This window comes from Triturus cristatus, chromosome 1_1, assembly GCF_964204655.1.
Source record: "Triturus cristatus chromosome 1_1, aTriCri1.1, whole genome shotgun sequence".
NCBI lineage: Eukaryota > Metazoa > Chordata > Amphibia > Caudata > Salamandridae > Triturus > Triturus cristatus.
The window spans coordinates 560,039,481-560,060,561 of NC_140579.1; the positions used below are offsets into that span (position 1 = coordinate 560,039,481).

The 21,081-nt window shown below is 48.5% G+C and overlaps 1 long non-coding RNA gene across 2 annotated transcripts in view; it reads right to left on the bottom strand.

The window, feature by feature from the left end:
- The window catches only part of LOC146870621 (uncharacterized), a 451,880-nt gene extending 434,096 nt beyond the window's left edge, over window positions 1-17,784 (bottom strand). For both annotated transcript variants that reach the window (XR_014978740.1, XR_014978741.1), the window contains exons 1-2: window positions 17,562-17,784; window positions 9,489-9,714 (exon numbers count right to left, since the gene is read on the bottom strand). This is a non-coding gene — a long non-coding RNA (uncharacterized LOC146870621). The remainder of the gene's footprint in view (window positions 1-9,488; window positions 9,715-17,561) is intronic.
- Between the last annotated feature and the right edge of the window lie 3,297 nt (window positions 17,785-21,081).

Consider the following 21,081-nt stretch of genomic DNA (forward strand, 5'->3'; position numbering starts at 1 on the left):
GGAATGATGCTGTAACAACAAACCATAGTGAGACAAGGAACACACATGCCCAGGAAGGGGGGGGGGGGTTCCCTACTCCCCCCCGCAATGTTTAGCCGCAGCACGTACACGACTGCTGGGGCGTCGAGGAGTGAATTTGCGCTGCTCGCGCACTCCTACGCCCCACTTCCCTGCCGACCGCTACTCAGCTGTCGGGTCTAGACCTCCACCTGGATGCGCGCTCGTGACCACAATGCTTATCCTCCCTGCTGACCACTGCTCCGCTGGCTGATCTATACCTCCACCTCGATACGCGTTCCTAATTGTTACTCTGTACAGTAAACACTCGGGGACGGGGTGACAGGCGCAATATGCGCAACAATACGCAGTACGGCCCGTGGCATTTATCTACACTGGTTCGATTGGCACCATGCACCCCTACAAGTCTGCTGTCTATCAGAATCAACTCAAACCTTTTAGGGTGATTTGGCATGACTGACAGGGTTCCACTTCTCGTGATACCCATGCACGGGACCTTAAGCGTGCACCAATAGACCCGTCGTACACTTTATGGAACCTATACTGCATTACCTTTGTGGTATTGGTGGGTAGATTTGACATAGTACTGACCAATCCTAAGTCAGGAAGCCATGCACTAGGACAGTCGCAGCAGAGCATGCAGCCAGTTCAAACCGGCAATAAAACACATATCTCACAGGCAAGTTGGGGAGAGCGCGCCTAGGGTTCCCACCTAGCTCCAAACCGTGAAGACACATAGTTCAACTCCTTCCCTTTCCTGTGACAAGCTAACAGAAGGGTTCTTATTGTGCAAGTTTATATAGCGCGAACTCAACCCGAAGGTATTGGAGCGCTTTGTATAGTACCGTATTTACATTTAGATTGAAGCTGCTAAGGTAAGCAATGCTCTGCCGTTTGGAGCTACGACCCTTGCACCCGGACCCAACTTGAGGCACTGGGCAATATATACTTCGCCCAGACTGACAGGATGGTGACGCGACACCAAGAATTACAGCCTGCGTTCTCGCCATATGGCAGCAATATTAATGATGCGCCGCCGCTGAGACCATTGCGCCACTGCCAAGCCTCGAACCCTGGTCCCCCAGGCCAAAGTCGCGGAGAGAGAAATAATTAGACCCTATGGACCCGACCTTAGCTCAAGCTCCGGCGCTGTGATATGAACTAATGCCTGCCAACTGTGTGCTAATACGCAAGCGCTGAGCTCCCATTCTGGTGACCAGGCGCCGGGGCTCATGTACTAATACAGGCGCTGCATGCCCCCCCCACGCCCTCAGCAGCAGCATAGCCGACGGGGGGGGGGCGATAACCTTTCCATCTAGGCAGCGACCACGAGGCTGGCACCGTCTGCGACCCCCGGGGACCCAGGCAGCCCGGTTCCCTAACTCAGCACTGCTTGTGAGGGGGGGGGGGGGGTATTTACAAGCCCGGACCCAACGCGAGTCACGGGAAGCCATGCACCGGGGCTCTTATGTGCACGTCATCTAGCGCGTGTTGGAGCGCTTCACACCGCACCGAGGCTTGGTGTCCTACCCTACCGGTGTCGCAGCCTACGAGCGAAAATAGAGCCCTGCAAGTTAACACCCTATCTGCGTTACCGCCGACAGAGCGTTTCGGGCCGGACGCCAACACAATTATTATGCGGTAGCGCCTTGCGGAGGAGTACACCCAAACCAGTTATGTTTTAAAACGGCACATTCATTTCGCGGTAGGCACGGTGAGATTAAGTGAGTTTCCCAACATCAATGGCTGTTGCGGGGCTATATAGCCAAAAGCCGCGAGGCCAAACCAACATGGATGCGCGAATGCCTGCATCCGGGTATGTATCTATTTGCCCCTTGAATGGTAGGCCGCCTAGAGGTGCAGGGGGGTGTCATAATGTCCGGAATCGCCTAATGCGCGTGACTGTGGGCACGTGGGAAAACCTATGAACCATGCATAACCATGTATCATGTATCCGCATTGAGGCAGCCTGCGCATTTATATATCGCGAACTCGACCCGAAAGTGAAATCGACCCGTAGGTATTGGAGCGCTTTACGTGAGCTCCATATTTACATTACACATCCAGGCACGGGGAGCTTAGTACGCTGCTACCAGCTGAAATGTCCCCAATCTTGAGCACCGTAATAACATTACACATCCAGGCCCGAGGATTTCAAATGCAATCCTACCAAACAAAGCTGCTTGGAGAATGCGGGCACCGATCCCGCTACCTCACACATGCTAAGCGATCGCTCTACCATGTGAGCTAATGCCCGTCCCGCTAAATGTCACGGATCGCGCTAGCTCTGCACCCGCGGACGCGACCACGCGGGCCGGAATCCGATTCCTCTCAAAACCCGCGTCCCGCTCGTAGGCCACCCCGCAGAAAGAGGGCTACGTCCTCGAACACTCGCGCACCCGTGCCCGGTCCGGTACTTCACATGTACCGCCACAAGTGATATTTCATGCGCAGATTTGAACCCGGTTCCACCGGACCAACTGGGAGCACCAGATAAGATGCATGGAAGAATGGGAATGAAGATGCAGGAACAGGAGGTGCCCTAAAGGCAAATAATTATTTCAACAAGTTTGGAACTCCAGAGACCCTTTGGGGACTAATGCGTTTCTTATTTTAAGTATGTTTGTCAGGGGTTGCCCTCGCTGCCCTACACAGGACACCATTATCCCAAGCCAATTTTAGGGCAATAAATGTCAGCGGTATGAAATGTCGCCTTCAGGGAGCAGACGTGGCTGCCGAGCTCGGGTTATAGCACAAACACCTAGTCTTGTTGAAGAGGCCCGAGCCAGCAGATTTCCTTCCTAAATGTGCATCGGTTCAAGAGAGACGTCCGTCCCCGCTGCTCACATGAAAACTGCCCTTTAGCTCGGTGATGTGTGGCCGGGCCTCCACTCACCCCTGTCCCACAGCTGTGGCCACACTTACCCCGCAGCAGGGGCAATTATCCAGTCACGGGGCGGTAAGTTCAGTCGGAACTAACTGCCTTACGCGGTGGTAGCCGGGGACGGGGCTAGCCGGACGCGCCCTTCAGCCCAGTGCCTGAAGGGACTGAAGCAGAGCCGGGCTCCCGACATGAGCGCCTCTGCGATCCTGCCATGGGCAGTGCTAGCGGAGGCTCACAATGCATGCCCCCCCCCTCCACACCGCATCGTAGCCAGCAGGGGGGGGAAGGATTTACTATGACAGAAAGCGGCCGGCCGCTCCCTTATACCCTCACTTGCGCAAGGTCCGCCATTATTGGCAAACACGCCCCCAGGGGACGAAAGGCCGGCAGACACACGGTTACACAATTCAATTAGTGTGTCCCTTACCGCACCTTAGTGAAACGCAAGGGAAGCATGTCGGCGCTTTATGTAGGACCAGCTGCCTTACAGCCGGGCACATTCACCTTTGTTAGGCACGGGGAGATAAGTCGACGGTATTCCCTGCTGTGCTGGCTCTCATTGCGTTGTAACCAGTACGCCCCATATCGTCCCATGAGAGTGAGACTCGACCACCGTGCCCATTTGCTTGCTGGCCTCTCTACTGAGACAGCAAGCCACCGTGGCTGTGGAATGGATTTGCCCAGCATCACAGAACGCCCAGCGTGATTGCCGAGCCTCGAACCGCCACCTCGACCTTGCCGCTCCCACCCTCGAACCACGCCATAAATTTCGCGCCCTTTCCCGCGCACCGCCAGGGCCTCCCCAATCACGCCACGTCCCTGACGAAGCGTCCATCGAGCCACCATGGCCGCACTTGCGCCCCCCCCACCCGTGGCCATCCGAGCCACAGGGCCCCGTCGACCTGGTACTGCCCAGGGACGGGGCCGGGCGAGGAAGGGTAGAGCAAGACTCACCGTTGTTCGTGAATCAGCGGCAGTCTCTCTGTTGTTACCTCTGCCACTCTGCTTGTATTGGGCCACCAGATTAATGCCAGGATTGACGGGGAGAGCTCTCTTAGGCTGTGGCCATTTTCGTTGGCTGCTAGCCACGCCCCTCCCCCCCCCCCCCCCCCAAGTTTTTTTTAATACAGTGCAAAATAAGCTCCATGCCATTGCAGCAATTCTCATAAGTCAGGGATAACATTATACAAGGTCACTTACATTGATCTATGTATTTCATAGCACTACTGAAGGCAATTTTGGTAAACAAAGTCCTTCTCCTATCTGTATATGAAATAAATTGGATTTGAGGGCCCTCGAAAATAAACCCATATCGGATGCAGGACAAGGGGAAACAGGAAAAAAAATACAGCTTTGTTCTAGCTGAAACATGACAGACACAAATATTAATTAAACTGATCCTTTCCTTTAAATTTTCAATTTCATTTGCCAAAACCTCCTTTCGTAAAAAGCAAGGCCAGCTATAACAGATTTTTAGGAAACCTCGGGCAATTGCATTACCAGATTTTTAAAAAAATAGGTCAATGGACAACATCTTCTACATAATGCTTTCCTTGTATTTGAAATTCTTCCAAAACTGCTGGGAAAATGTACACCAAACAAAACAAAATACATCCACCAAACGTCTAATTTCATGGCGATCTGTGCTGGCTAGAGTTCTTGCTCTCTTGCTTCCTTCAAAATTCCATGTGCATTTTAAAAATCATACCCTTTGGCTCTCCCTTTATAACTCCCCCCTTACACCACTTAGCTTGACCAATCAGCTTTGCTGGAACAAATTTAGGTGGAGAAGTATTTTTTCAGGAAATATTTAAACTGTTTTAAGCATTTGAAAAATGTAGCGCTTTGCCTTAAATGCTCCTGTTTTTTTTTTAAAAAATGACATTGAACTTTGACTACATCGTATTACTGCTTTAGCATACGGTGTGTTTTTTTGGGTGGGGGTGGGGTGGGGGGTTGGATGTCCACTAACAAATAGCAGAGCACAAGTCCACGGACACCACCATTTAAACTGTACATATGTTAACTGGTAGGCAGGTATGGATGCAATTCACCATCTTCCTTAGAGTTACTATGCTCCCTCTTCTGCACTGTACCACCCTCTTTCACCGTTGTGCCTCCCTCTTCTGCTACTGTGCCCCCCTCTTTCCCCACTGTGCCTCTCTCTTGCACCACTGTGCCACCCTTTTCTGCCGCTTTGCCACCCTCTTCTGCGCTGTGCCTCTCTCGTCTGCCGCTGTGCCTCCCACTTCTGCTGCTGTGCCTCCCTCTTGCACCACTGTGCCTCCCTATTGTGCCACTATTGAATACTAACCCCACAGCTGTCGGTGCCTCTGTGAAGGGAAACGGGGAAGGAGTACCTGCACTTCTTGGGTGTTTAGCAAAAAACTGTGGAAGATTTAAGGTTTCTTCCCCCATATAATTTTGAAGGAAGGTGCCCAGCCAGCAGTTCACAAATCTAGATGGGTAACTTTTGCTATGAGAAAGGTGTCGGGCATTGCAATATTCCATGATGGCAGATTCGGGGTCATTTTTTACCCTCATAGGTCATGAGGAGTGGAGAAGTCGCAAGTTAAACCCATTGCTCATGAAGGTAAGCCAGTGGAGGTTTTGGGAGAACTTGAGAGTGTCTTGACCTTTAAATATCACAGCACTCCTACCACTATTTATGTAGCGAAGATGGATTGAGTTTGTTGGGGTGGTTAAGTTCTCTGCAGTCAATCTTGCTTCCTGCACCTTTTTGATAATTTCTTTTCCCCACTAATTGGTCTCTCAACACCTCTTCCTCATTGTCTTGTAATCACATGTTGAGGCTAAAACCCTGAGATCACTCATGACATTTTCCACTGTTTCCCCCAGAAGTTGCTTCCTCATATAAAATTTGTGTCTCTCCAAGATGATGTTAAGCTTCTTTTTAAAACGAGAATCCAGCATTTTGACAGCAGAAGCGTAATCATCAACAGCATCACCCTCACTCATATCTACATCTACTGGTAAATGCTTTAGCACCTTTCTGCCTTCCGGGGCCAAAGAATGGCACAACAACAGTGTTGGACTTGGCCCTTTTTGGCAGGTTCACCCCTGAACTTTTTGCCTTAAGCTCTGACATGGTGCTAGTGATTTTAGGCCTCTGCGCACTTTAGCACTGTGGCCCAGTGTAAAGTGCGTGCGCTCTGTGAGATACATTTGGAAGGTTGGCCTGCCCTCCCATAGGAATGCATGGGTATGCCCTGATCAGTATGTGTCAGTGGTAATTCCTGTTATGAGAGGAGCTGTGTGGTCAACTCTGGTAGGTCTGAAATCGTGTGAATAAATGCTGCGCAATAGTGTGCGCAGATTTATTGTGGCTATGTTAGAAATGCCACTTTTAGAAGTTGGCATTTCTGTGTCCTATGTGTCTGCCTGTCTGCTGTGGAGTGCATGTCTGGCTTGTGATTGACAGGTGCTGGATGGTGTGGGGAATTCCAGGAGCCAGGATGAGTCTGCCCAGTGGTGAATAGGGAGATCTGCATGTAGATGGGAGGGAGGAGTTGCACCTGGGACCTGAATGGGACTGTGCCTTCCCTCCACAATGCTGGCTCCACCTCCTGTGGTGCGTCTGATGTCCCTGGCCTGTCCTGTGAAAAGAAGGAAGGAGTCATGTACACAAAGTGCTCCTGTTGTATCTGGTTCCCCCAAACCCTGCATCTTTGCATAAAGGGAAAATGTTGTATAAATATAGGGGCTGTGACCCCATGTAAATGTTCAGTTCCTGTTCTGTTCCTGATGGAGGGGGGCTTGCTGCTGGTGGGGCCCAGGAGGGACCGCCATGGGGGTCTGCCTCCCTGCTGGAGGACCCTGTGTGCTGGCCCTGGGCCCTGAATTACCCCTAGATGCCTAAAGGACTACTGGGACCTTTTGCTTCATTTGCTATTCTTTGGGACTTTGTGTTTTTTTACCTCCTAGCGCCTCGTGAGCGCTTTATTTCTATTTTCTTGCAGAGCGCTGTATTTATTCCGGGAGGGAGCGCTTCTGCATTCCACTCGCAGCGCTGGGCTGCAATCACCTTCGAGGGAATCCCGACGTAGGGATTCCGCTGCATTTATCATTGTTTCGCGGGTGCCCACCCCGCTTATTTTTATTTAATTGAGCAGGTGCCCACCCTGCGTCGTCGATTTCAATTTAATTAATGCGCGGGTGCCCACCCTGCGACTTTGCTTTTATTGATTGAACGGCTGCCCACCCTGCTTTATATTGTTAGTAAAGAGGGAGCCTACCCCTCATTGTGCCCGAAGAAATAATCACCGCTGCGGCCCGGTCCTCCCGACCAGGAAGTCAGGCATGTTTTGCCTGGGACGTGGGCGGGGCCGGGAGAGGAAGCCCCGCCCGCCGGTGACGAGCGTGCTGAGCGGGGCTCCCGTGAGGAAGGGAAGCCCCGCGCTGGAAGGTGCCGAGTCCCGGGTCCCAGGAGGGGGCCTGGTGAAGAATCCAATGAATCCAAGCGGGAGCCCACCCCGCGCAGGACCTTGCAGGGAGGAGTGTGGCCGGAGCTGGTGCAGAGGGGGCGCGAGGCACATTGTCGGTGCCTGCCCCTCCGCACTGAGTGAAGTCAGGAGTCCTTGAAGCAGCCCGATGAGTAAGGGCTGAGTCCTACGGTGGTTGGGGGGGGGTGTCGGGGCACATTGACGGTGCCCGCCCCCTGTGCCCAGGCTGGTGCTTTGGTCCCCTGAGCAGCCCCGTTTTTGCAGCGGGCCGCTCCAACGTGGCCATATTTGTTTAAAGGTCCCCAGTGGGGGTCCCGGGGGGCCTTGGGCCCGTGCTGCTCCATATTGGCCCTTGTTCTCCAGGTGCCCTACTTTGCAGGGGTCAGCTGCAACGCTATGGGGGCATTATTTGTTTACAGAGCCCCGTGTGGCTCCAACGCTTCGCATAATTATTTTCAGAGCCCCGTGTGGCTCCCACGTGGGGCATCATTTGTTCTAAGGGCCATTGAGAGCCCATGCCGCATTTTTATATTTCCAGCTGCCCAGCAAGTAGTGGGCAGCTGCACCGTTTAGGTCTTTCTTTTCTTCAAGGGGACATGTTTGAATCCAGAGTGAGATGCACTCCTTTGCCCCACTTGTCTTCACAGCTGCGTAGCACTTAGTGCCAGCTGCAACGTTTAGGTCAGCGCAATTGCGCACCCCTGACTCCTGCTGCATTGGCAGCGCGCCCTGACTTTTGGACAGAGGGCATTTGAGCCCCTTAGCGATGGCCAGTTGGCCAGGGAGACTGTTAGAATTATAGGGCACCAGGCCCTGATGTGATTTATAGGGTGCTAGGAAATGTAATGTATGTAGTATGATTTATGCACCCTGATTTATGCTTCTAGATGTGATTTTATGATTATGAGGTTTTACCTACTGTGTTATGTTTTATTTTATTCTCTACTGTGGTTTAGGTATGAGTAATTCCCTACTGCGGTTTATGCTAGTAAATTTATTTCCTAATGCGAGTTATGTTTAGGAGATTATGGTCTACTATGTTTAGGCTTATGAGGTTGGCGCAGAATATATTTCTCACCTAATGTGGTACTGTACATGATATGATTTATGTTACAGGATGATGCTGAGTATAGTGTTTACCAGTAATTACTGGTTGTGGTCTACGTTTATGAGTTCTTACTCACAAGAGCCTGGATTTTTGAGATATATGAGCACTTTGCTTTGTTCATGATGTGTTTTTTATTGTTCCAATTTGTATATATTTTATCCTTTTATTTTCACTTTTTTAACATCATACGTTATATTATGACGAATTTCTTTAGGATGATTTGATAATGTTCATACTTTTATGATATTTTATATCGAATAAAGTGATATTCATTCATATTGTGTGATTACCATCTAATGTGTTTTATGATAATACAAAGGCTATTTTTATATATAACCTTGTGTGGAGTTCCTTTTGTGGTGTGCCTAGTAAGTTGTTGCTGTGTGTGTTGCACAAATGCTTTACACATCGCCACCGGGATAAGCCTGACTGCTCGTGCCAAGCTACCAAGGGGGTGAGCAGGGGTTATCTTTGGCGTGTAACTCCCTTGCCCTGACTAGAGTGGTGGTCTCTGCCTGGCTTTGGCACAAGCCTTAGCCAACCAGAGATCTCATTTCTATCAAACAGCAACTCTTTCTTTTGAGTAAATACCTCCCGCTCTATTGCTTCCAAGTAAGCTTTGAAGCCTTCCAAACATCCCTCCCACTCCACTGGAGGATTACCTGGCTTGCTGCATGTTGATACAGGAACGCACAGTACTAGGGTGGAGTCTAACTAATTAAATGCGTATAAGATTTACACACAACTAAGCTTCATCAATGAACATGCAATATGGTATAAAATACAATATTCAGAATTAAAATACCTCAGTACAATTTTTACATCCAGTTAAATAATGGTGTGCGCATCAACAAAAAGTGCACACCTTTCTCAATGGCCAGTTATTTCACATTTAATTATCCAGGTGTGCTCATCACCAAAAAGTGCATGCACACAAACTCCAAGTGCAAGGTGTGTGCATCACTGGTGTGCATTGTACCCTTATAAACTTGAAAGAAGAATAAGTAGTACTTACGATATCTGGGTGTGTGTGTCTCTGATACACACCATAGTCTTTCTGTTGCTGGAGGCTTGCAAGTAACAGCTATGCACTGCGAAGGTCTATACGCTGAATAGAGGTATGCATGACGTGCAGCCCTAAAGCAACTCCAACACCGGTGCTTGTGACCACCGACCTTGCTTCAATTTGCCCGAATACTGCTGTGCAAATCACTGAAGATCACTGTGTAAATAACGAGATCCTGCAAAAACAATATGGGGATGAGTATCATAGGTTAAGGACCTACAAGCCTGCATGAAATAACGAAATCCCAAGTACCTGCAGATGGGAGTCAGCCAACATTTTCTGATTGCATAGTAAGCAGGACAAAAAAACAGCACATGTGCGACAGTCTCCATTTTGTAATTACATGCAGGACAATTTTCCTGGTTCTGGGTCTGCCACTTAGATGAAAAGGACCTGACCGGTAGGGTGCCATATCTTAGCTGGATATATAATTTTCGGGCTAGTGGGGGTTCAATTTGGTCCATGAATTCCTCTAGTTTGACTATGAGGAACTCTGAGGTCAACCTACCCACCGCTGAAGAGCTCAGAAGAGATAAAGAATTGTGTGTGGATATCAGAGAAAGAAGTTCTTTCTTTGGCAACCCGGGACAATATGCTTCTGGATTTGCCCACAATTCCGAAGTCCTAGTCGAATACTAGCTGCATTAATATGCAGGAGCCAGGGGATCTTTTTATATTTAAGGGCAGGCCAAATCTCAGCGAATTCTGCTCTATATGAGGCCAGTTCAGGCACTGACCATAACCTCTTCCAGTACAAAATTGGTCTTTCACTAATGATCTCCTCTATTGGAACTAAACCAAGATCGAACCTGAGAGGGATCAAAGGCGTACTGGGAGGGAGCCCTAGAAGAGATATTAAGAAGGACTGCTCAGCTTTTAAAAGGGTCCCTAGATAGGATGAGTATGATACATGTGTCTAATGACGTGTGCTCACCCTTGGGTAGCTTGACACCGAGCAGTCAGGCTTATCCTCAGGGTCCAAGTGTAAAGTATTGGCACTACACCAGACTCACAACAGACTGCATACACCACTAAGATTCCACACTGTATGTATAAAACACTGGCCTTTGTATTAAACACACATTGAAATCAAAATGAGATACACATTGTATGTACACTTTACAGTTATATGCAATTGTTGAGCTTTCCCATTAGCAGCAGAACGGCATGAACATATAAGCCCTAATCAGAGATATTCATCCAACACAACATTCCCAAATATCACATAACTCCAGGAGTTGCAATGGTCAAGTGATCACAGGTTTTTGATGATGCCTAATGACCCAACCCCTCAGTCACTCAACTATGTCAGCCAATGATACACGTTGCCCCTGCCGGCGCCACATTGATTAGATTGTCGGAACCACCTAAAATGGAAAGAAACAGTTACTAAATTTTGTCCTTCCGGATTAGACCTTGAGGCTCCCAGCGTCACCTGCAAGAGTGCGGGATCATTATCCCTTCCATAGACAGAACGTTGTGACCCAGAAAGTTGGCATGCTTCAAAGTCTGGAGAAATGTTTCCACTCAAGTGGAGGTGTGAGCTGCCATAGCTCCCGCCAGCCAGCCGTAGGTGCCCACAAGGCACAACAAAACCTCTCTGGCCCTGTCATGATGTTCTCCACAGCAAAGTACCTTGTGGCATGGGTCCAGGAAGAGGGAGTCACTGACATCGGATGTAGGTCGCGTTGTCAGCACTGTTGCCCTCCCGATCAGGAGGTCAAAGATAGTATCAGCTCCTAGCTCAAGTCCCCCAATACTCTTTGGACACCACACACTCTGGAGTGTAAGCTAGCACAGGTCCCCTGGTTGCAAGCACAGGTACCTTGGACTCTGCAAGCTTCCCCCACACTCCTCAAACTCCTCACATCTGGGCACCTCAGGTGGGCTGCTGATCTTCATCAGAACACTCTTCTGCACAGTGTGATGATGGTGTATGTCAGGATGGTTCTTGTCCCAACCGACGATCACTTCCACCCTTCGTAGTCCTTACAATCTTGTGGATAAGACAGATCCTTTGTGTTCCTGGGATCTCGTGGACAAGAAGCCAGCCAACCGGCCCTTGGAGAGTACTTAGGGACCCAGGCCATGACAGTTGACGCTTAGCTACAGGCCAGCAATGTCGAGGCAAAAGCCACCAAGTGATAGCCCCCTTTCTGGAGCACAACAAGCTCCAGGCCACCACAAGTCTGTGTATAATCAAGTTACAGTCTGTCCTGCCCTAATGAGTCCTTATTTTGATGTACCAGTATCAAACCAGCGCAGTATGGTTCCAAATCCAAAAGCGTCTCTAACTTCTGAAGGAAGAGCCCCAGTAGTTATGCACACAATGGCCTTTGAAGATGCGATCAGTTCAAAAGGTCACCTTTTGAATGCAAAGGCCCGCTCTAAATTTTGTCCTGTCTGCCATCCTACCCTACGAAGGTTTGATCACTATCTTTAGTAGGGCCAAGACCCTGCCCCATGGAATGCAGGTCCCAATCCACCCCCACGTATCCGTCCAAGAAAGGCCCCTCAGAGTCAGAGATCTGCAGTTTCCCTTGAGTCCCTAGTTTATGGCCTTCTATGAGGAATGCACAAAAGTAAACTGTCCCCCCCAGCACCCAGTTGTGAATTGGAGACAGGCGGACAGGCACACAAAGCCACAAGCATCGAAATGCCCACTTTCCCAAAGTGACATTTCCACATACATAATGTCAGATCCACTCGCACTACCTGAGACGATTCGCATTATCTATATATCAAAAACTATACTGCTACTATCCTGCACGTAGGAAATACTGCTCAATAGCCTTTCCATATATTTCCCCATGCTAATCGAATGCAATAGGCAGGCTCTGTCGCACTGAACACGCCATTCGGTGCCATTCATGACCCTTGCATGTAACGCGAAGGTACGCATGCCCTACCTTTTCCCAACACCGCACCCTGTGACTTGATCGATAAACTACCTCCGTGTATGGCACAACCAGTGCTGCAGGCCCATGGAGGAGACTTACAGCTAACTCGAACCAGCGAATCATGTATACACCAATCACCAGTATGTATATGACAAGTACTGAATGGCAGTGCCAAGCGCTCAAAGTCCTAAGGCTAGCAACTAGATCAGTGGAAAACCAGGAAGGAGAAAACCAAGAAGTTGAGGGTAAGCACGCTATGAACGGCCATTTCCAACAAGCCCCTCCACACATGATCGGCTCACATCCAAGACTTCGCCCCAGTGATACCTGCAAAAACGCCCTTTGCGATGCTCCTGCTCACCAATAGAGGCAAAATCAGGCTTCTAGGGGAATTTGCCTGCTCTGCCCATCCTCAGCTCATTTCCAGTCATGGCCAGTGAAAAGTAATAAATCACACAAGGCCCGTAATTTGTTTCTTCAATCTTTAATGATGAAGTACAATGTGCACGACCGGCAAAGCAAACAACAAGCCAGAAACTGACAGATCCTCCCCCAACATTCTCTTTACACCTTGAAAGTAGTTGCCAAGGTGGGTTATGCACACCAGGTTCTAAACACAGTACCTAACAGTGTGTCCATCGGTGGAGTGTATTCCTATTATCTCCTGTAGGTAATCAGCTTTTGTTCGAAGTTAAGCAGTATCTCTCTCTTATTAAGTAAGAGGTTAGAAATCACACTGGAAAGTGAATCATGCCTCTGGGTGAACCCAATCTGAACGCACCTCACCAGCATCCTCAACACCTCCATCTCCACTGCAACCCTTCTGAACAATTGAAAACATGCAGACGTCTTACATCTTCTAAAGAAAGCCATTGCCGACCCTAGCGATCTAAAAAAATATAATCCGATCTCCCTGCACCCCTATCCGGCCAAAGTACTCGAGAAAGACATCAATCTCACAATCAGGATTCCGGGCCAACCACAGCAGTGAGACTGCACTGATCGCCACCACATACGACATCAGAAAATGCCTCGACCGTGGAGAAATTGTGCCGTTGATACTCCTTGACCACTCATGAGCGTTCACCACCATCTCCCAAAACAACCTCTACAATTTAGGAATACAGCAAGACACCCTTAAGTGGATTACCTTCTTCCTTATAGGATGCACACAGAGCATCCGGCTCCCTCCCTTCACCTCTGCACCCAAAGACATCATATGCAGCATGCCACAAGGTTCATCCCTAAGCCCCACCCTGTTCAACATCTACATGACCCCCCTTGCAGATGTTGTGATATCCCACAGACTCAACATAATCTCCTGTGCAGATGACACTAAACTGATCCTCTCACTCACCCAGGACCCCTCCAACGCCAAAACCAACTTCTGCAAAACCATGACCAATGTAGCTGAATGGATGAGAGACAACGGCCTACAACTCAGCTCCGACAAAACCGAAGTGCTGATCTTCTGGAAGAACATCTATGCATGATATCACAGCTGGTGGCCTGCAGAATTCGGACCCACACTGACTGACCACACTCGCAACCTCTGCATCATCCTCAACAGCCAACTCACCATGAAACGACAAGTTAGGGCAGTCGCCTCTTTTTGCTTCCACGCACTTCGCTAGCTCCTCAGAATCTTCAGATGGATCCCCTTCATCACCATAAAGACCATCACCCAGGCCCTTGTCATCAGGCGCCTCGAATACGGCAACGCCCTCTATGCCGGTATCTCCACCCAGCTCCTCAGAAGACTCCAGACCATACAGAACGCTGCAGGCAGACTCATCCTGGACCTCTCCAAATGAACCCACATCACCCCCTCCCTGAGAGACCTCCACTGGCTCCCCATTCAGAAAAGATGCCAGTTCAAGATCCTCATGCCTATAAAGCCCTTCATGACCTAAAACCTGAATACCTCAACCATCAACTGAACTTCCACTAACCCGCTAGACACCTACACTCCTCTTCCTCACATCTGTCGAAGCCACAGTGTTAAGGTCTCTACCCATGTCAGAAGTGTTTTTGGCAATTTTGGATATCAAACACTGTTATGAAGATTTGAAGCTTGACATTGTGTGTTGGATCATGACCTTTGTATTTTCATGCACGATGATGTGTATCTCTTCTTTCTCATCTTTCTGGTTGTGCTAACCTAAATTGGTAATGAGTGTTCCTTGAGTGATTTTTCTGTACTTTGAAATAGAAAGGTGAAAGCAAAGTCCATTCAAGGAGAGAATGAACCCAAGTCTGAGGTTAAGGTATTTATTTGGATTTATTCATTTATTACTTTATTGAATGCACATTCGCATCTTAGCACGAGGTACTGAAGCAAAGCTTGACTAGTACAGGAAAAAAGGTAATAAAATAGGTAAGTCTTGAGACAACTCTTACATTGCGTAAACTTGAAAGGGCCTTTAGTTTGTTATTCCAGAGCTTAGGTTTCAAATCTCAATAAGTCTCTCCCTCTGCTTGTGGAATAAAAGAAACAGAGGATTTCAAGTACGAGGAAGGAACCAGATCACAGAGTTATGTCTTGTTTGTATGGAGTAGGCTTCATGATTAAAAAATAGGCCCAGTTTTATGGAACTGTGGTAAATTGGGTTACTGGTTGACTGGCATGCATGTGAGACCTGGTCAAGCAGCAATCACAATCCCTGTCAGGCTGAGGCACAAGCCAACCCTAAATTAACCAGTGCTCAACCCTCTGATAGCTTGGCATTGTGTAAAGTATTTGTGCAACACTTCCAACAGTAATATGGTGAAAAGACTACACAAAAGAGATCTAGCACCAGGTTAAAAAATGTGAATAATTTGTAATAACTAAAACAGGACTAAAACGACAAACATCCAATCAATAGGACCAGAGATATGCAATTTGAAAGATTTAGGTGAAAATAGCAGGAAAAAGCGCAAAGCAGCAACTGTGGTTATCTGGTCGTGCCAGACCAGGATAAAGTCACAACTTCAGGCCAACTGTGAATGAGTGCGACGGAGTGCGGGCCACCTACAGGGCTGCTGAACAAAGTACCTTAATCCTGGGGTGTGGTTTGCAAGGCGTTGCTTTGCCGGGATTCACGTCGTCCAGCGTTTGTTTCAGAAGAAGCTATGCAACGAGACTTTGCGGGTCGTGTCAGCGCGTATGTGTAGGTTATGATGGGAGATGCAGCAAAGCTTAGTGGGGATTTAAGTCACTTGGTGCAGTTCCGGTGGAGCTGGAAGCTGGGCAGCGAGGATTTGTGGAGCTTTGCGTAGATTCTGATGGGGACCACAGCTGAGGTTGTCAGAAGCACCTTCAGACCTACTTCTAAGGGTCCTGGTCTGGGGTGGCATCACTAGAGAGGACAGAACTCACAGATTGCAGAGTCCAGGTGCTGGACTCAAGGTTGTTGGAAGCCTGTTATGTCCCTTAGGCTTCTTGTAGTGATTATGTCCATAGCCAAGATGTAGTTTCATGTAGATTTATTAGGTACAGTTACAAGTAGTGAGTTCTTGTGAGTCCGCCTACTGCTCAGTCCATACTCCAACTGTCACACTCAAGTATCCAAGCACCCAAACATTCCATTCATGTCCATCACACCAACATTCCACGCATCACATTTACACTGGCTGAGCAGCTAGGGAGAAAGTAACCAGATAAATACAATACAGGTTACTACATATCTTTCCCTCCTTCCACCACACAAAATAGAATCCACAAATTAGGAAAAGGTTCAAGCTAGAAAAACCCAAGAGAGAGATATGTGCAGCAGTAGGGAAAATCCAAGAAGAAAATTAGTCTAAAAGTGAAAGAATCACAGCATAGATTCCAAGAGAAACCACCGTGAACATGAAAGAAAATAGACAGAAGATCTAATTACGAGAGAAAATTAAATGGATGGTATAGATGGAAATACAAGAGAAAGAAAAAGATACAAGAAGAATAGAAAAGCATAGAGGAGATGCGTAGGTAAATATACAGGATATAATATCACCCATCCTCCTCCTATATAAAATTTAATAAAGCATAGTAAAGAAAGACACCCGAAAGAACGTCACCAAAACACAGGTGAGTGAATGAACCTGAAACAACAGGCAATACCCAGAGAATGAGAAGAAGGTTGACTGCCATCCATACAGCCGCTATGACCTCGGGGCAGAAAACAACACGTGTTGGTTGCACTTGGTGATATATATACTGTACAACAAATGTGCAGCACAAGGTGACTTACACACCGTTATCACCATAAATATCCCGCAATGAATGTTATGCAAAAACAATTTGCAAAAATGGGACTCATACTCATTAGACACCCCTATGTAGAGGTTGGTAGCGTGAACAAACAATTTGCATAAATGGGACTCGTACCTATAGGACAATCCCCATGTAGAGGTCATGTAACGTACAGCGCAGAAATGGTAGTAGTACACAATCCCATCCCTCATGTAAGGGAGCGTAATGTTCAAACAGAAAAAATGGGTAACCACCCACTAAGAGACTAGGACCTCATGTAAGGGTACCTAGGCTATCCAAAGTAAATGGGCAGACAATGCCCATAAAACAATTCCATGTAGGACATGTGGCGTGCTTTGTAGCCACATGTCACAAGTACAGATATGTAATGTAAGAGTAACAACCTCACATCCATAGTGAACTTGGAGCCGTAATCCTGTGACCAAAAACAAAAAATGACATGTAGACCACAAGTGTGGGGAAGGAATACAAGGTTCCGTGTACAACACCACGGGGAAAAAACTTGCACAGTGAAAACTACACAGCAGACAAGTACAACGTTTGTCAATGCAGAAGGAGATAAATGCAGAACATGGCAATTTAAAAAAACAATGCTCAGGAACAACATAGCCCTCCACCGGTGAGCGACCTCACACCTGTGAGATGCCACAGTAGCACAAAATTCATGACATGTTATTTGTTGTAAAAACTTCTCCCAAGGGAAAGAAAATAGCAAACGTTACCGGCAGAAATGTTCAGGAAAGGTTTTCAACTCAGAGCAGCTGAAAATATCCCTCAATTAAGCAACGTGATCAAGCTGTGAACATGGTGTAGACCAGCATGTGTCCAAGTAAAAACACATCAGTACTACGGTGCTGAAATAGAAATCACTTGACAACTCACTTCGTTATTGAAGAGATGTAGGGCTATCAGACACAGTTGCCACCAGTGACATGAGCGCTCGCCATAGCTGCTTGGTTCCATGTGAATACGTCGCGGAGGGGTCACTGCACAACCAATCGCACATCCAGACATCCCAGAACATCGCACACAAACTGTAGACTGCTGAAAAGCGGATCGAACATACCCTCCACAAGAGTTTTGCAAAGACCAGCCCGTTGCCCTCAACCAAGATGGCGTCACGCAGTAAACCTCCATGCAGTGTGGCTCACGGTGCGTGCATGCGTTCACCAATCAGCGCCGCGCAGCATGTGCAGACGAGCCGAATCTCTGGTTCGTCACTGTTGGAAGTTTGACGATCCTCGTGTAGGCACGCACGCGTGCATTCAAACAGGTGAGCCACGCACATGACCCACGTTGCGCAACGGTGACTTTACAGTTTCAGCATCCAAAATAAAATAGCTGTTTTAACCAAAATGCAAGCATATACACATTTGTAGATCTCCGCGACGTACACCAAAGCAGACATAGTGATGCCGATGACTAGACGAATTGTATCGTGAATGAAAAATTTCCTAGCTTACGAGAAGGAACGTTTCAATTCTATTAAGGACTAGGAGGCGAGGATTATGCATATCTTCCTTCACTTTATTTTTGCATAGCAGGTTAAAAGAACATCGTAAAAGAAACACAATAAACACAAAAGACTACAAATCCCATGAACCAAAGGGGTAGTCTCTATGGTAACAACAGTCCACTCTTGTGACAGTCCACCACACATATTGCCATGACGTCCCTTCCGCTTCCTCTTCTTCACTGGAGGATGTTAAGCTGGGATCACCGCTTCATTCAAACTTTTGATCATTCCCTGAAACAGAGAAATAATCTTGTTACCCAGTTCCGGAAAGGAGTTCGACCCTCACAATATCCATGAGAAGCATAGTCAAGACAGAGAACAGCATAGTAAATGCATGGAACGCAATGACAGAAGCCATGAATCAACAACAAGTCATGCAAGTTTCTGATCAACAATAACCATGGAAGAACTTACTTACTACTAACGAAGATCTCCAGGGTGGGAAGATAATGAAATTAATCTATGGGGGGGATAATCCTCTCCTCCTAGTCCTTAATAGAATTGAAACTTTCCTTCTCGTAAACTAGGACATTTTTCATTCTATGGCAGGACGGAGGCGAGGATTATGCAAGTTCAAAGCTTACTTACAACCAGGGCCGCCGCCTCTGAGATAGGTTTAAAGTAGAACCTCTTAAAGGTAGACTCAGATGACCAATCAGCCGCATTCATAATATCCTCCAATCTACCACCTACCTGGACGGCCTTCGACGCCATGGCCCCCCTCGTGGAGTGTGCACCAAACCTACTCACATCCACTCCTGCTTCAGAAATAACCCATCGTACCCACCTGGCAATGGAGGGAGAAGAAACTGCCTTGAAAGGTTTCTGCAAAGCAATAAGCAATTGCCGCTCTCCAGGTGGCCGAAGCTCCGAGGTCACTTCCTCATATGCCTTAATGCATCTCACGACACACGACTTAGGATGATCCGGAAAGGAGGGGTACGATACCAACCTGGTATTGGTTTTCGTCCTCCGTGAAATGGTAAAGGTAACTCCTTCCGGAGTAAAAACCCTAGCTGTGATGTCTAGAGCACTGACGTCTGACACCCTTTTACATGAGACGAGACATAGGAGAATAGCTAACTTAGCAGACAGCTCCTTGAGGGACAGATATTGATTATCCTGCCAACCCAACAGGAGTTTCAGAACCTGGTTGACATCCCACAGGCCTGAATATCTAGGCTCAGGCGGTTTAGCCAACCGGATGCCCCGCATCAGTTTACAAACCCAGGGGTGTTCCCCCGCCGGTCTGCCCTCGATCTCACAGTGTCCAGCGGAAATGGCTGAACGAAAAGAGTTAACCGTCCGGTATGCCAAGCCGCCCTGAGACAACTCTGCCCAAAAATTCAAAATATGAGTAACTGGTGCCCCCCCACGGAATCCAAATGTCGCTCCAGACACCAACTGTGCCATCGTCGCCAAGCCGAGCGATACCGCTTGACCGTTCCTGACGCCCATGCCTGCTGGATGAGGTTTGCAGCGTCTGAAGAAAGGTGGTCGTCTTTCCAACGTCCCCTGAAATCTTCCACGCCATGAGAGGCAAATGGCCCTGAAGCACCAGAGGATGAAGGCCCCCCTGGGGATCTTGGAGAATTGAAGGGAATGAGGGCAGTTGAATCGGACAATCCCACAACAATTCCATTAGTGTCGGAAACCAGGCCTGCGCTCTCCAGACCGTGTAATCAGCACCATGGACGCTACTTGACGACGAACCTGGGCTGAACCTGGGTATCATCATGAAAGGGGGAAAGGCGTAAGGGTACTCCCTCGACCAGTCCTGCAGAAAGGCATCCACCGCTGTGGCTTCCGGATCTGGTCTCCAGCTGACGAAGCGCGGAAGCTGGTGATTCAGTCATGAGGCAAAAAGATCCAGAGTACATGGAACCCGTCTGGCCATCAAAGCCAGGAAGACCGCACGATCGAGTCGCCAATCGCTGGAATCCAAGAAATTCCTGGAGTGCCAATCCGCCGCTGTGTTCTGTAATCCGGGAAGTTATTCCGCCGTCACTGAGATCTGTTTCTGGAGGCAATAGTGCCAGAAGTCCCTCGCCAAATTGGATAAGGCCTCAGAACGAGGACCGCCCAGGCGAATGATGTACTGCACCGCTGATATGTTGTCCATCCTCAGAAGGATGCAACAAGAGATCCTGTCCTTGGTCATGAACTTCACCGTAAAGGATCCCGCGAGCAGTTCCAGACAATTGATGTGTAACTGGAGTTCCTCCTCCGACCATCTGCCCCCCATCGATATGTCGCCGCACCGGGCTCCCCAGCCTAGCCGGCTGGCATCCGATTCGATCACCAAGTCCGGGGACGACCCGAAGATCGCCCGACCATTCCAGGCCGACATGTGGTCGATCCACCACTGAAGTTCGGCCCGAGCCTCCTCCGACAGTGAGATGAGCTCCGAGTAGGTCAGACCTCGCCGTAGATGCCGAGCCTTCAACCTCTGAAGAGCCCTGTAGTGCAACGGGCCCGGAAATATGGCTTGAATTGAAGAGGAGAGCAGACCCACGATCCTGGCAAGCTTGCGCAGTGAAATCCGGTCTCTCCGTAGAACCTGTGAGAGTTCCTTCCGTATCTTGTTTACCTTGGATTCTGGCAGCCTCAAGGAAGCCGAGACGGAGTCTATGAGAAACCCCAAGAAGACCATCTGTTGTGCTGGCCGTAGCACCGACTTCTGAGCATTGATGACAAACCCGAGATCTTGAAGTAAAGCAATAGTCATGGTCACGTTCTGGGAGAGATGCACCAGAGACTGATCCAAAATCAGGATGTCGTCCAGGTAGATTATCATTCGTACCCCCCTTCGGCGGAGAGTCTCCACCACGGGGCGCAACAGCTTTGTGAAGCACCACGGAGCTGAAGAAAGGCCGAAGGGCAACA